Source organism: Balaenoptera borealis, assembly GCF_965194805.1.
Source record: "Balaenoptera borealis genome assembly, chromosome: 1".
In the NCBI taxonomy this organism is placed as follows: Eukaryota; Metazoa; Chordata; class Mammalia; order Artiodactyla; family Balaenopteridae; genus Balaenoptera; species Balaenoptera borealis.
In genome coordinates, this window is record NC_138860.1 from 106,805,315 (window position 1) to 106,818,356 (window position 13,042).

Here is a 13,042-nt window from a genome sequence, read left to right on the forward strand (position 1 = left end):
TTCTCAGCCTCAGATTTCTTATGGTATTCAAAATGGGGTTAATAATTTTACTTTGTTGTAAAGCAATTATTAGTAAACCTTTGTGAAAAAAGCTTGCAAAATGTATTTGAATCATTCATCAAACAGTGTCTTGAGAAGGGGTTAATTGAGTTACATTGGAATGAGTTTAATTTAATTTACAGTGATTGGAGCATAATTTTTTTTAAGCGTCAGATTTTGAGATCCTTAGCCATCAGAGACTCCTGAAACCTATATTTTAATTAGATTTAGCTAGGCATGAGAGAGAACGGAATTATCAAAAGAAGGAGTGACATAAACAATCCCTTTTGTCTCACCTGACCTGCAAAAGTTCTCTTGAGAATGAAAGTGTGACCTTCAGCAGATTCCTTGAGTTGCCCAGTGTCAGCTGGGCATTGTGCACAGGAAGACTTGCCGTTAGTGACAAAGACATTAGCGCTTGTGGAGTCAAAGCAAGCCACAGGCAAATGGAAGCACACGTTTTCTTTTCCTTTTAAGCAGCTCCCTCTCTGAATGAGAAAAATGTGCCTGCCTGCTGTTTTCTTTTAGAATAAAAAAAATTTTTTTTTAAAGACCAAAGAAGAGCTTTCGAAACACGAGGGTGGAAATTGGAACGGCGCACGATCTCCTGGGGGCAGCACCACCTCTCACGGTGATTGTTACTTGGGGTAAAGTCTGTTAAGGACCCAGGATGTGCTTTAGCTTGGGTGTCTGGGGGCTGCAGTACTCACTCGGAAATAAATCAACAACCTGCTGGTAACATATTATTTGAAAATATGTATTTCACAATGCACCAGCAGAAATATAAAACAAGACCTCTTAATAGGAGCATAGAGATTGGGGTTTTTTCACTCTCTCAATGATTTTATTCAGAGAAGGATTATCTTTTCTTTGTTTCAAACTGCAGTGACTCGGCAAATGTGCAGGCTCCTTGAAGGAGGGGGTTGAAACAGAGAGAGTTGGGAGGGAGAGGCACGTTGAGCTGGCATGTGGTGTTTTTGAACAGATTTAAAGGTATTTTAATCATAGGCTTTTAACGCTATTTTAGAACATGTGTGTGGCTTCCTAGCATGTCTCCTCCCTTCTGCTCCAGCTGCTGAGAAATAGGCAAACTAACAGTGTATTTAAGGACCCTGCATTTTTGATCCCAGGTGCTGAGAATGAGCAAGTTTGCAACACCGTGTACCTAGAAGAGTGCCCCTGTGATTAGACAGCTCCATCTCTGGAAAGCCCTCCGTCTTCACGTTAACTGAGCTTCAGAAGCCCATGACAAGTAGCTACTGGCACAGATTCAGCTCGTTGATTTGCCACTGACTTTTTTCTCCTGAAATATGCCTTTCTATTCATGCCATTCTGGTTTGTAGTCTACCCAGTAATTTTTGCAAAAGCAAAGTATCAGACGTGCCTGCTTAAGAGTCTCTATTGACATTTTGCAGAACAGAACAGATTGGACCTATTTTCTTTCTGCAATCAGTTTAAAGTGTTTGAACCTTCCTAACAGCTGTGACACAATATTTATTCTTAATCAGCAACTGATTTCATGAGTCTGACACCACGTAATGTATGTGACTGTGTATTAAACCATGCAGAGCTGCCTGCGATAAAGCAGAGTTTCAACAGGCGGAGATCAAGTGTGCTCTGTGAAGGAACTTTGGGATGATGGAATGGGTCAGACTCTATTCTAGGAATATAACAAAATGGTTCAGGAGGAGGCCAGGGATTTCCATTTCCAGGAAGGCCAGTCAAACTCACAGACAGAAGGAATATTTGTAGAGTTTTACCTTGTGATAGTGGTGGCCGGGTGGTGAGGCTCAGTATCAGTGCAACAGAAGAGTTGTGGGAGGATGATTAGGAATTAGCCATTTGTGTGTGAATATCATAGGATATTAAATAAATTTCACCAACTTCTGCTTGTTTTCATATTATTATTAAGGAGCCACAGGGAAGGGTTTGGGTAATGCACCTTTTGAGTGAGTGTATAGAATCACTTTGGGAGCTTATTAAAAATTCAGAATCCTGTTTGCATCCTCTAGACTTTCTGATTCAGAAGGTCTAGGGCAGAGCCAAGGAATTTGCATTTGAAGTAATCACCACAGTTAATTCTGATGCATGTAATTTAAGCAGCAACATTTAGGATTTCCAAAGGAGAATAATCTAATATTCTTACTGCGATTAAAACTCATCACTAATCCACAAATATTCAAGAATACAAAACAGGAAGCAAAACAACAGTAATATATCATTGGGTAATTTGATTGTAAGTGATGGGAAGGTAATTAAAATTTCTTTGGCCTTAATATGTGTCAGATGATTCAAACAAAATAAATTTTATTTAATCTTTAATATTGCTCAGTAAGTCAGTTAACACTACATCATTTTGCAGGTGATAAAATAGGCTCAGAGCTGTTGAGTAACTTGTCCAAAATGACATATATAGAAGTTATCAGGGCCCTTTAGGTTTTTTACTCTCCCTCTTATGCTTATGGAAGTTTATCTACCATGAGTTCCATCCCAATGTCTACAACAACAAATCTCAAATCTGTGTCTGCAGCCTGGATCTCTCTTGGGTGTTCTCCAGCCACCTATCCAATGGCCTGTTTGGCATCCTTGCCTATGTTTTCCAACTGCCTTAGGTCCTATGTATTCACAATTGTACTTGCTGTCTTCATCCCCATATCTTTTTCTCCTTTACTATCCTGGGGCTCAGCCAGTAGGCCCTACAATCTACCTATTGGTCCAAGCCAAAAATCGTGGAGTTCTTTTGATTGAAACTTGCTAGGTGTATCAGTTAGTGTTTGCTGCATAACACAAATTTCCCCATAACCTAGTGGCTTAAAATAGAAATCATTTTACTTAACTTACAATTATATGGGTCCCTAGACAGTGCTTTGCATCTGGACAAGTTTGGCTAATCTTTTCTAGGCTTTCTCTTGTGTCTGTGATCTGCTAGTGAGTTCTCTGGTGGCTTAGTGATCTACCATGGCCCCACTCACATATCTAGTGGTGGGCAGGCTGTCAGCTGATAGCTGGATGACTTTTGGCTAGGATGCCGATGTTCTATTCCCTGTGGTTTCTCATTCTTTAACAGGCTAGTTTGGGCTCATTGACATGGTGGTCTCAGGATTCCAAGTGCAGTAAGAGAGAACAAGCCCTGACATACAAGTACTTTTCAAGCCTTGGTTTGCATTATATTTGTTAATGCCATGCAGAGCCACTAATTCATTGTGACAAGGCACTACCAAAGATTGTGGATAGAGGGAGAGGAATATTTTATATCCATTTTTGCAACCTATTATACTGGGACTTTATAATAGCCTGCTTAATGGCTTCCTTACCGCCATCCTTGGTCCCTCCAATCCCCCCATCCTTTTAAAAATAAATTTATTTATTTATGGCTGTGTTGGGTTTTTGTTGCTGCACGCGGGCTTTCTCTAGTTGCGGTGAGCAGGGGCTACTCTATGTTGTGGTGTGTGGGCTTCTCACTGCGGTGGCTTTTCTTGTTGTGGAACACAGGCTCTAGGTGCATGGGCTTCAGTAGTTGTGTCATGCTGGCTTCAGTAGTTGTGGCTCACAGGCTGTAGAGCGCAGGCTCAGTAGTTGTGGCGCACGGGCCTAGTTGCTCCATGGCAGGTGGGATATTCCCAGACCAGGGCTCGAACCTGTGTCCCCTGCATTGGCAGGTGGATTCTTAACCACTGCACCACCAGGGAAGTCCCCAATCCTCTTTTTATACAGCAGTCAGTGGTTGGTCTATCAGGCCACTACCCTGCTTAAAACTTCAATGCATACCATGGTTCTGAATGTGTTAAAGTCCTAGCAACTTAACGCAACTTAAAAGGTACTTATAGGGATTTGTATTCTGTCTACCTCTTCAGGCTTTAACTCTCTCCCTATTATATTTTTAATTTTCTTCTGGTTACTCAAATAGCCAGATTTAGTCTCCCATAGGCAAAGGGAAAATGCTGCAGTATGCTTGCATTAGTCTCCTTGTCTTTCCCAACCTGAAGTGCTCTTCCTCATTTCCCTCTCTTCCTTTCCCTCTTTTGCCAAACTAACAAATATTTATCCATTAATCCAAGCTAAAATATCCCTTCTTCAGGCCTCCCTTGCCTTCTTTGGATATTAACACTTACGCTTTATTGCAATTATGTGTTCAAAGTCTGGCTTCTCTGTAAGAATGTAAGCTTTGTGAGGTCAGGGACCATGTCTATTTCACCTCGTACTGAATCTCTAACATGTAACACAGTGCCTGGTACATAACAGGTGCTCAGTAAACACTGGTTGAGAGAACAAACACCCCTGACTTGCCTATTTCAGAACTCTTCTTACTGTGGCACAATGCAACTTAATCTGCTGATCTTTTTCTTTTGCTTATATATTTAATTTATTTTGTGTTCATGGACTAAAAGTGATATTAGTAATATATAGAGAAGGTAAAATATATATTAATATCTATATATATATCATAATATATGTAAAACAATATTATATATATTGCAGTAGACCTTGAACAACATGAGTTTGAACTGTACGGGTCCACTTATATGTAGATTTTTTTCAATAGTAAATACTACAGCACTGCATGACTCGTGGCTTGTTGAATCCATGGATGCAGAACTGCGCATATGAAGAAACTGCATCTGTATGGAAGGCTGACTCTACGTTATGAATATTTTGGACTCCACAAAGGGTCAGTGCCCCTAACTTCTATGTTGTTCAAGGATCATCTGTATATATTCAATACATTTCGCAATTAAGTTGAATAAATTTAGTAAATTCACATCGCTTCTTATTCAGAGGTCAAGCGCAAATGACATTTTATTTTTCAATGTATTTTTCTGGCATCCCAACTTCTTTAGAGAGAAAAATAAATGAGTGATTTAAGGTGAAAAGGATTGGACCCCTCCAAAGGGAGCTTAGACAATTTCAACGTCTGAGAGCAGTCTTACCCATGTTGCCTAAGCTATGGTCTGTTGCTGCCTGGGCATTTTCCTGGTGAGCTGGCATCATGAAGATTGACCAAGGTCTTCTCTCTGGAGGCCAGTCAACTCTGGAAGCCATTCTAAAAGTAATGGAAAACCTACTCGGGAAATAAAGTTCCAAGGCCTGTGTTCCTTGACATGTCATTTCAGAAGTATAGCCTGTGACCCGAACATTTTGTGTCAGGTGAAGCTGCCACAGTGAAGCTCATAGTAGATCTGATAACTCTGTTACTATAAAGAAAAAAACCAGAAAAACATTTTCAAAAGTCTTTTCTGGATGCTAGAAAAAAATTGTCAAATCAAATAGTTGTTATTAAATCAAAATTTTCTTTATGGCCATGGAAAATTGTCATGGATAATTTATATAAATCTATTTAGTTGGAAACCTACAGAGTGGTTTGCAGCCTCTCTCCATATGCTTTACTTTCCAGGATTTCTCAGCTTTCCCATCAGTGAAATGGAGACATTTATAGTCTTATACTATACAAGATTGCTATAGAGCTAAGATAATGTAATATTTTTGAAATAACTTTGTATAAGATAAAATGCTATTCGTTCATCAAATATTTCTTGAATACATATATTTCAGACCTTGTGGTAGGCCCAAGGGAGGGATATAAAACTGAGTAAGTGTCCTTGTTCTGACTGAGCTCACAGTTGAGGGAGGTGACAGATGAGGGCAAAATCATAATACGAGATGAACAAAACCCCAGTATCACAGATGGGGTAGCAATTAATTCTGTCTAGAGGGTTCGCAGAAGAGAAGATATTTGACGTGGACTTGGACGGATAGATAAGATCTCACCAGAGGGAGAAGACAAGAAGGGCATTCTAGTCAGAAATCTACTTATAATCTGTAATAGGATATCACTCTGTTTTTAAAACAATGCTAAGTGGCCGGAAGATACCCAGAAGACATATAAAAGAAGTTTAATTGTGAGTTTTATTTATTTTTGCATTAAGAGAAGATAAGCTAAAGTCATAAAACAAAGCAGTATCAAGGACAACTGAACCAGAACAATAAGAAATGAAAATTCAGTAGGGGAAACAGTAATCCGTGACTTTGTATATGCCCTAAAAATACATGAAGGCCTTGAGACCACCCCCAGAAACTTCATGAATCAGAAAAGGATTCTCCTGCCTTACTTAATGACCAGGCAAGTGAATATGACGACCTAGAGATTAAAAAACAAATCAAAAATGACTAACAATATTTGATCAAGGATACATTCAAGTGCCTTTTACAAAACAACTTCAACAACAATTTATAAACTAAGCAGAAAATGGGAGAATAGCTGAGTTCTAATTAAAATTATTATCAACACTTTGTGTCATAGGTATAAAGGTCCATTACTCCTTTATACCCTCTTAGCCCTTCTGCCAGGGGACTTCTGAGATGGATGAGTATTCTGATCTAGTTTTAAAGATAGAAATCTGTGCAAGACAAATTCAAGAAAAAACAGCAAAATATTTTAAAGATAAAGAACTCAAAATCTTAGGGGAAACTCACACATACACACAGACTCGTTTCTCACTTTCAGACATATTAAGTTAAATATCAGACATATTGTTTAAATTATCTAGGTGGATACCACTGAAAGTGAAAGGGGGTTCTATTTATAATTATCATCAGGACAATATGTGCAAACTTAGACTGTCTTAGACAGGCTGGATGTATGGTGAGCTTAGTCATAGGAACCACACAAACTTTGTTAAACTGCGTAAAGCAAATGCTTTTCAGTCCCATGTAAGGAGCTCCTGGGGCTTCTGGTCTTGAAACACCAGAACTTTTGGCTTAGGCAGAATTTATTATCTAGGTGAGGATGGAGTGGGATAAGGACCAGTGTATAATACGTGGTTAAGAGCATTGACCGCTTTCAAATCCTGGCTAATCAACTGTGTGACCTTGGGCAAGTTGCTTAATCCCTCTGTGCCTCAATTTCCTTAACAGTAAATTGGGAATAATAATTGTTATTGTGAGAAGTAAATGAATTAATATTTGAAAAGTGCTTGAAGAGTGTCTGGCTCATAGGATTATATAAATGCTTGTTGTTTTTATAATTACCCCTATTTTATAGATTGCCAAATAGTGGAAAAACAAAAGGAGCAAATACACAAAAGTTCAGGGTTAACCTAATAGTTAGGTTCACTTTAGGATAGTCAAAAAGTGATTTAGGATAGAGAGAGTAGGAAACTTGGGTCTCCTTCAGAAAGAAATATTTCCAAGTTTTCTCTGGAAATGAGTGGAGGGGAGAAAGAGGTTCGACCAAGACCTTATTTTACTGGTTTAAAGTCTCTGAGGTGTCCAATGCTGGGTCAGACCTGTACTAGACTTGTTCCTCATATAATTGTATTGTCAAGGCAAATAAGGTTTGCGAAAACCCTGGAAACAGCCTGAACAACCACAGTGAGGTCCATGTTTATATGCTTACATTTGTCCTGCCCACTAAGCTGAATCCTCTTCATTATTGTAAATAAAAATAATTGTAGCTATCATTGCTGAGCATTTACTAGATGCCAGGCCCCGCCTTACATGCTCCACATGTACTAACTCATGTAATACTTACAATAAATACTTGAGGTAAGTATTGTTATTATCATCATTTTGCAGATGAAGATACTGAGGAATAGAGGAATTAATAATTTATTCATTTTTACATTTAATCAATGCTAGATACACATCAGGCAGCTAATAAGTGTTTATTGACTTAATTTCATTATCAAGTTTATTAATATTTTCTAGCAGAACCCATTCACCATGGTTGATTTTATTCAGCGGGAAGAAATTTGGCAATCTATTTAGAGGAAAAACATTTACAACTGCCTTGTTACCCTTTCATACATTTGTCCTTGATATTTTGATTTCTGAAAGACTTTGAGAATTTGTCATTATGAACATTTCAAATAACCTTTTAAGTACCACCAAAGAAAGATAGATGTGTTAAATGAGATTTTAAATTTGGGAAATCAGCCTGACGAATGAATATGGATGATTTTTAATAAGTCATTTATATTTGGCTTTGGAAAGCATTATTGTGGATATTTTTTTCCTCCGAGGATTTGATTTCCTAATTATGTTTACCTCGGGACAATACTGTAACTGCTTGCATTTTCTGAGCAAACACCAGCTGATAAGGGGAGGGGGCACTACTGAGGGGGCAGTTCTGTAAATGTCAGTAGGCCAGTCTGGGGTTAATGATGTGCTCTGAGTCTCCCATACAGTGGGAAATCCATACAGAGCAATCCTCCAGCGGTTTGTATGCCTGTGGTAAAATGCATGAGTACAGAGAGGATGGCCAGCAGAGAAAGAGGCGCCAGGAAAGACATCAGCAGCAGAGAACACAGGGCAGACAGCACAGAGTAGCCGGGAGAGGCAATTGATCAGGGAAACAGAGGGTGGTAGTAAATTTTTATTCTCCTCTATGGGCTATTTTGCAATGGTACTTTGTACCCTAAGTGATTGGCTACAAAAGCAGACATCACATTTTAATGTTCTGGTCAGTTACAGAAAACAATAACAGGGGAGAAATAGTATTCCCAAGGATATGATCATATCAATTTTGGTTGCTGCGTTTAAAACTTAAAGGGCCAGGCTCATGAAATGAATTATGGTTAGATTAAACGCTTTCCTAAACGCCAAACTGATGCAATGGCTTATCCCTGTTTCACTCTCATCACACCTCAGATTGATAACTGAAACCTGGGTACCGCCATAATCTCATCAGTCTTGCTTCTTTAATAAAAGCTATTAGCCTCAATGATCCATCCATTCAATAAACACTCACTGAGTAGTAAGCATGGGCAGGTAAAAGTCTAGCGGGAGAGAGAAAAACTAAAAAACACTAAAACACTAAACACTAAAACTGAATTACAATTATGTTAAATGCCACGAAGAAAAATTACATTGTTCCTCAGAACATTGTCTAGAAAGACCTATTCTAGACGGGTGTGTATGTTGGGAGAGGAAGGAAGGTTAAGAGAAAGTGTCCCTCCGTGAGTTACTCGCGCGGAGACTTGAAGAATAAATAGAAATTGGCCAGGTGAAAAGTAGTGATGGAGTCAGGGCATGTAAGACTGATCTTACTCTATTCTTTATATAACTTCCGTGCTAGGTACAAAAGAAACTTAGCCAGTTGACTATTTCTGGTGCGGCTGATTGGAGGGAAGGTAATGGAAATTGGAAACAACACAAAATAACAATAGGGTACTAGATTGACATGTCTCTGTTCTAAAACACTTCTCTCCGCCCTGGAAAGCAGAGATGTGTGGTACAATTATAGAAGTGTCGGTGAATAGGTTGCCTCCTTTTAGGCTTTGAAGGTGTCAGAGGAGGGAAGAAAGAGTCCGTGGACTCGGTAGGACAGCAGCCGCAGGGCTGTTAGGTCGCCGTCCTCAGGTGCGCGCCATCACTGCGGGCTAACGCGGGGCTCTCTCTGGACAGACAGGCGAAGGCGTACTATGCCTTCTAAGGTTGGCAGATATTAAAAACTCAGATGGCAGATATAAAAAAATCAACCTCCAAAAACATTCTAAGGGGAATTCAGTGCAGTTCTAGAGCAAGGATTTCAAATCTAGACAACCTATTTATCACAATCATGTTGCTGATAATTTCCGATATTTATTTTAATTGCAATATGAGGGAGAGGAGGCTTCACTTTTTCTGTGTTTAATGATGATTCTGTAAATCGCCTCAGAATAAATCTGACATTAAAAGTAAAAATGAGTTAAAATCCTATGTTTAAAAAAAAACAAAACAAAACTGTGCAGGAGGCAGTGCTCAGTCTGGGAGATTTGAGAGGAAAGCTCTCAGGATGTTCACAGCCCCTGCTATCACGTGGTGTAAATTCTCAGGGAGGGAGTCCTTTGTCAGCAGCAGCATGTATAATCCCATTTTCTGCAGAGCAGAAGATTTTATGTTCAAGTTTTTAATTCACATTAAGATTTAAAGAATTGCTCTTTAATTATGAAAATGTCGAAACATTTTTCTATAGTATCCTTTCAGAAAACAGATTCCTTGAGGAATGATTTAATCCAATGGTTAGAGAAATGATAGGAAAGCATAGGCTTCTTACCCACTCAGCTGGGGACATGTGCGTTTAGGTGTGAACCCCAGCTAGGAATATGTATTAGATTATTCTATTTTCATGAAATCAGGTGGGTTAAATGAGCAAATCCCACAAATGTAGTTCTTCTGTAAGGGTCAGGGCTATATTGAGAGTACATTCTCAAGTACAGATTTCTCCATCTACAATCGAAGTTACCAAAGGTAATGGTTCCTCAGTCACTATTATGCTTTATTAGTGTGAAGATTATGCTTTAATGCTAAATTGACTTCCCATGGCCAATAACCTCACTTCACCTCACTTCACTTTGCCAGCTTGATTCTGAGGAGATATGGAAACTTTCACAGTAAAGGTAATAATAATAGTTAATATTTATTAAGCATTGTCTATGTGCTGGGCAATATTCTAAATGCTTTCCATGTTTTATCTCATTGACTTCTTAAAAAAACCCATGAAATAGATATTATTCTTATTTTCATTTTACAGATCAGAGAAAGGGAAATTATGAAAACTGGCTAGTCAAACATCTCATAATTGTGATCAGTCTGGCAATCTGACTTCTCTACAAATTGTTACATCAGAAGTGAAACATATTTTATTGGTTCTTTTATTTTCAAAACATATTCAATTAAAAATTTATCTTAATTCTTCCCTAGTCAAGTGTTTTAGTTTGCTTAGTGACACAAAATTTAGTGACAGTAGAAGCTAATCATTAGTAGAAACTAAACATTATTGGTCAATACTTGTGGACCAGTCCTAGGATATTATTTTTGCTATCTTGCTTTGGTATTATCAGTTTGTAAGCAAATGATAGCTTTTTTTTTCCTTTTCTCATCCCTCAAAGTGAGAAAATCATGAAGAGATCTTTAAGAAATTTCCTTATAGGCATAGAGTATGCAGCATACCTCAAATGTATTTAATCATGAACCCCTCTGTCTTTTGGGGAAGCATTTTGTGCAGTAAATGTTTCACAAGACACCCTTTGATAAATGCATATTTTTTCACCTTTTCATTTCTCAAATGACTAAAATCTGGATTTCTGTCTTCAAGACTTCCATAATTTCAAATCCAAAGTCCTCTTCTCATATCACATCTCATGACTTCCCAGTAAGTGACTTTATAGGCAATTTCTGACCTTCTTGGAAAATTCTCCTTTCTGGGTTTCCAGTTCACCATTTCCTTCCAGCTTTTTCTCTTCTTCTCGGTCGTCTCTTCTCAGTTTTCTTTATTAACTTGTCTTTATCTAATTTTTCAATGTTAGTGCTCCCTAAGATCTCATCCTTAACTGTCTTCTCTTCTGTCTCAGTGCAATATTTCCAGTTGCTTCATTTAGGCTTCCACACTCACCCTTATCTTACACACCTTCCCTTTCTTTTTAAAAATTGAAGTATAATTGATCTACAACACTATGTTAGTTCCAGGTGCACAACATAGTGATTCAATATTCCTATATATTACAACATGATCACCACAATAAGTGTAGTTACCATATGTCACCACACAAAATTATTACAATATAATTGACCATATTCCCCATGCTTTACATGTCATCCCTGTGATTCATTTATTTTTTAACTAAAAGCTTATACCTCTTAATCTCCCTGGCCTATTTCTCCACTCCCCATGCCCCCTCCCCTCTGGCAACCACGTATTTGTTCTCTATATCAATGACTCTGTTTCTGTTCTGTTTGTTCATTTGTTTGGTTTTTTAGATTCCACATGTAAGTGCTATCATACGATATTTGTCTTTCTCTGTGTGGCTTATTTCACTTTGCATAATATCCTGTAGATCCATCCATGTTACCAGAGATGGCAAGATTTCATTCTTTATTATGGCTGAGTAGTATTCCATTGTATATATGTATGTGCGTGTGTATGTATGTGTGTGTGTGTGTATATATATATCACAACTTCTTTGTCCATTTATCTATTGATGGATGCTTAGGTTGTTTCCATATCTTGGCTCTTGTAAATAGTGCTGCAATGAACATCTAGGTGCAATATCGTTTCAAAATAGTGTTTTTGTATTCTTTGGGAAAATCCCAGAAGTGAGATTGCTGGATTATATTGTAGCTTTATTTTTAATTTTTGAGGAACCTCTATACTGTTGTCCATAGCGATTGTACCAACTGACATCCCACCAACAGGGCATGAGGGTTCCCTTTTCTCCACATGTTCACCAACATTTGTTATTTATTGTCTTTTTGATAATAGCCATTCTGACAGGTGTGAAGTGATATCTTATTGTGGTTTTGATTTGCATTTCCCTGATGATTAGTGATGTTGAACATCCTTTCATGATCTGTTGGCCATCTATATTTCTTCTTTAGAAAAACGTTTGTTCATGTCTTCTGCCCATTTTTCAATTTGGTTGTTTGTTTTTTTGATTTTGAGTTATACGAGTTCTTTGTATATTTTGAATATTAACCCCTTAGCGGATATATCATCTGCAAGTATCTTCTCCCATTTGTAGGCTGCCTTTTTTGTTTTGTTGATAGTTTCCTTCGTTATACAAAAGCTTTTTAGTTTGATGTTGTCCCATTTGTTTATTTTTGTTTTTGTTTCCCTTGCCTGAGGAGCTATATTGAAAAAAACTATTGCTAAGATCAATGGCAAATAGCATACTGACTATGTTTTCTTCTAAGAGTTTTATGGTTTCAGGTCTTGTATTTAGGTATTTGACCTATGAGTATATTTTTGTATATGGTGTGAGAAGGTCCTCCATTTGATTCTTTTGCACGTAGCTGTCCAGTTTTCCCAACACTCAAATTTGAGCCTTCACATTCCCAGTACGAGGGCTTTCTATGACTTGCATGGCAGAAGAGAGAGGTTAGAAAGTGCCTCATACTGGACTGGCACAGGTCTTTGCTGTTCATATTTCACTGGCCATAACTAATCATAGGGTTTTGTCTAATGAGAGTGGAACTGGGAATATTAGTCTTCCATGTACCCAGGAAAGAAAGAGGAACGTCCGTAAAC